Here is a 4260-nt window from a genome sequence, read left to right as displayed (position 1 = left end):
GGTGCAAAATTTTGCTAATAGTCGACGCACTTTGTTTGGATCAGTACGGGCGATAGAGACAAAATCTAGAGCAATGCTTTGAGCCAAAGGTACACCCCATGGGGTAGAATATTTAGTTAAGAGGGTTTGGCAAAAGGCGTAGGGAATGAAGAGAAAGGAGCTTAGCCATTTTTGAAGAGGAAGGGAGAGAGAGCTTCAAAATGGAGGTGATGGGGAAGATGATGAGGTGGCACTACCAAAGTGGATTCTCTAGAGCCTACCAGCTCTGATAAAAAATGTAGAAGAGTGTTGGATAGAAGAGATGCATCATGGCACAAAGAGTGAGAGCATAAGTGAGGCAAAATCCATTGTATTAGAATGAAGGAATGATCTCCATTTTATAGAAAGAGAGGATGCTGTAGGCACCTCCCCTATATCAGTGGCAATCAGCCCCTACATCAGTGGGATTGGCCTAAATCAAAGGAACCTCCATGTGGGGGTCTTTGGCTTACATCATCACTTAGGTCACACACTAGACACATCATAGCACTAGATGTGCCTCTACAACACACACACACACACACAGACACACACACAGACACACACACACACACACACACGTGACTCCCCTAGATGCACACATGCACCATAGAGCAAGCCCTTGACCATAGTTATCCCAATAGTAGCTACCATGTATGTTAAGTATGAGTGCTCTTGTTCCTATAGCAAGTGGTAGCCACCACCAATTGGCATGATAGCTCTCATTAGGCACCCATTACTACCATTACCATGGGTGGTGGCCAATTTCTTGAGTGGAAGATACCATTTGCTATCACAAACAAAGAGTAGGCAATTATTTGAGTGCAAGCTACCACTTGCTGCCACTAAGCGGGAGCAACAGAAATGCAGCACTTGCTACCACTTGCTGCCACTAAGCTAGAGCAACAGAAATGCAGCCGTTGGTAGCACTTGCTACCAATTTCCACTAGTAGCTATCAATTACTTTCAATTGTGACAATGCCAAGAGAGCTACCATTCCATTGAATCCATATGTGGTAGCTACCGCGTGATTGTGTGGTAGCTACCCTGGAGTAGGCAATTCTTTTAGTGGAAGCTATCACTTGCTACCATTAAGCGAGGCAATTTTTTCAATGGAAGCCACCACTTGTTGCCATAGAGCGAGACTAGCCTTAACTCAATAATACAATTTAGTTGGCAACCTTTGAATTGTGGTGACCAAAGGGTAACTTATTTGTATATCTCCAAAGGTCACCATATTAATCATCATCGGAGGGAACATGCTGCACTCAAGAATGAAAGCCTATTGAAAATGTAAATTTGGAGATGCTTTCATCAGGTACATTGATTATTTGAGTGGAAGCTACCATTTGCTGCCACTAAGCGAGGAAATTATTTTAGTGGAAGCTACCACTTGCTGCCACTAAGCGAGGAAATTATTCGAGTGGAAGCTACCACTTGCTGCCACTAAGGGAGAGCAGCCATAACTTAAAAATACAATTTATTTGGTAATGAAGAAAAAATTCAGCTTTGAAGTATGGTGACCAAAGGGTTTATCTGTACATCTCCAAAGGTGACTAGATTAAACATCATTGGATGGACCATGGTGCACTCAAGATTCAATGCTTATTTAAAAAAATAACTTACGAGATGCTTTCATTAGCTACATTGATTGAGTACGTGTTTTCACTCAATACGTGGCACTTAATTCAGGTTATAGATATTCAATTTGCATAATAGAATAGTAGCTACTCGTGTGCTTGGTGGAGGCACTAGCATAGTGGTACTTCCCAACTGCAACTACTTTCCACTAAAGAGTTTATCTGTACATCTCCAAAGGTGACCACATTAAACATCATTGGATGGACCACGATGCTCTCAAGATTCGATGCTTATTTAAAAAAATAACTTACGAGATGCTTTCATCAGCTACATTGATTGAGTACGTGCTTTCATGCTCAATACATGGCACTTAATTCATGTTATAGATATTCAATTTGCATGATAGAATAGTAGCTACTCGTGTGCTTGTTGGAGGCACTAGCATAGTGGTACTTACCAACTACAACTTCTTGCCACTAACAGAACAATGGTAGGTATTCTTTTGCCAGTACATACAAGAACACGAGAAGTATCAATTTCATCCTTTTGCTTGTCATAGGCAAACTTGAAACTGCCTATCTATTGACGTTTTCAGATAACTTTAACGAGTTAAAACAAACTAATATGTTTAACTAGTACTAACAAACTAATATGTTTAATGTAGGTGGAGTTCTTTCTTGCCTTCAAGCAGAGCCACCCAGAGGTACAAATTCACCAAAGGGCCTTTGAGAAGTTGAAGCCTTACTTTGTGCGCAAGCTTTAGGATTGGAACACTTGTTGCTACATCACACATGTGTAGATGTCTTTTTTGAAGGATGCTGTAAACCACTTACGACAGGTCTCTTTTGGTGTGCATGGAGCAGAGTGCAATTGCAGAGATGTGAAATTTGTGGTTCAGGTGATAGTTGCAATGCATGTGTGAAAACTTTCGCAGGCATAATTGTGCTTTGGTAATCTGTCCTTTGTTTGAAATCAAACTGTGCCAGCTACCATGCCCTTAAATGCTTGATGGGACAATGCTCTTCATGTGGAGCAAGAAAAATGGCATGCTGCCCAAGGGAGGAATCATTTACTGCATGTACAGTGTGTGTAAATATATTTGAGGATGTCCAAGTTGGAACCATAATTGATGGAAAAAAGAAAAAAATTAAAGTTCTTTCATTCAAAGAGATGCAATGTAGGTAGCTTTTGGTAATATTTAAGGACCACTTGAACAAGTTTATAAAGGATAACTTTGTCTACAAATGGCAGGCAGAGCAATTCAAGGAGTGTCTTGTTCACTTCCCCAAAGAAGTGGTGGTACTTCATGGATTTTGCAGAAAACTACGCTTTCAAAGAACAAAACGAGATCCAATCCATGCATTGGCACTCCAACCAAGTTGCAATCTTTGTCCAAATTACATATGTGTGTATTGTAGGCATCATCCACAAATACTATCACTTTTATATATCTGATGATAGGATGCATGACACTCTTTTTGTTCAGCATTGCTTTATGCTCCATTATAAATGGCCGAAAGATCAAGGGATTCAGGTCAAGGAACATTGGGTGTGGTCAGATGGACTAGCCTCACAGTTCAAAGCAAAGAGGCCTTTTTACTTTGTTGCTCGATATGGCACAATGACACGAATGAAAATGACACATAAATTTTTTGGTTTAGGACATGGAAAGGGTGAACACGATGGTGTAGGGGTTGTTCTTAAAAGGCATCTCACTCATGAGAAGCTAGAGACAAATGGTGCAAAGCTCCAATGTGCAAATGAAGTGGTGTTATTTCTAAGAGAGACATTTTTCGAAGGGGCTGATGCCACCTATCCCTCAAAGACTCGACCCGTTACCTGAGTGTTTTGGGAAATCAAAGAAGGTGATGTGGACAAAAGTAGGAATTGGGATTGTAAAGCTGTACCTAATTTGCGTGAGTTGCATTGTGTGTCAGGCTATTCTTTAACAAATGGAACAGTGTTAAGGTGCAGACAATTTTTGTGTTTTTGTAGTGCCTGCACCTGGAAAATGGAGGAGGTGTTCCAATACATCACACATGCCTTTTTGGGAGTATGTTAACCTACAACCCTTAGAGAATATCATTGAAGATGAGGATGAAACTTATGATAGGACATCATGATGCCTTGACTGATGCACTTTGTGTTGGTGATAATTTTGCTGTTATAGCTCCTCCTAACAATGATGAGCTTGTGGATTTCTATATTCTAAAATGCACATAGGGGAAGGAAAAGGCAAATGTTTCACTTAAAGATGCATGGGGGAATGTTTGTGGTCGAGGCTCATTTGTGGTCAGGGGATTTTGGTACAAGAAAACTCAAGGAAATCCATACGAGTATATGCTTTTGAGGTTGGAGCCTGAAGTCTTCATCGAGTCCCACCTTGTCAAAGCTATCAAGTTTCCAATGGAGTAGGAAGGACGTGTGAGAACATATGTATTGTCCTCTGAAGTGTATGAAGCTGTTTATAACAGCATTCCATTTGATATGTAGAACAAGCATCATGTAATACAATGCTATCACATAATCCAAGAAGCTAGTGGAGATAAAAAATAGGAACAAGTGTAGGCTATCGCTTACTTTCTTGATAACTTCCATTAAATGAAATACATTCTGTTCTCTGTTTTAGTTGGTTCTTTTCATGACTTTGATCTCATTTGC

The 4260-nt window shown here is 40.3% G+C and overlaps 1 pseudogene; it reads left to right on the top strand.

Annotated features, from left to right (window-relative positions):
* The first annotated feature begins 2562 nt into the window (after window positions 1-2562).
* LOC147899311 (uncharacterized) lies at window positions 2563-3442 on the top strand (annotated as a pseudogene).
* Window positions 3443-4260: the final 818 nt, after the last annotated feature.

The sequence above is a fragment of the Dipteris shenzhenensis genome, chromosome 8 (assembly GCF_047967505.1).
Source record: "Dipteris shenzhenensis isolate YYH24624 ecotype China chromosome 8, Dip_SZ_1.0, whole genome shotgun sequence".
Classification (NCBI taxonomy): domain Eukaryota; kingdom Viridiplantae; phylum Streptophyta; class Polypodiopsida; order Gleicheniales; family Dipteridaceae; genus Dipteris; species Dipteris shenzhenensis.
Note: the sequence above shows the minus strand (reverse complement) of the source record. Positions and strands in the feature narration are given on the sequence as shown.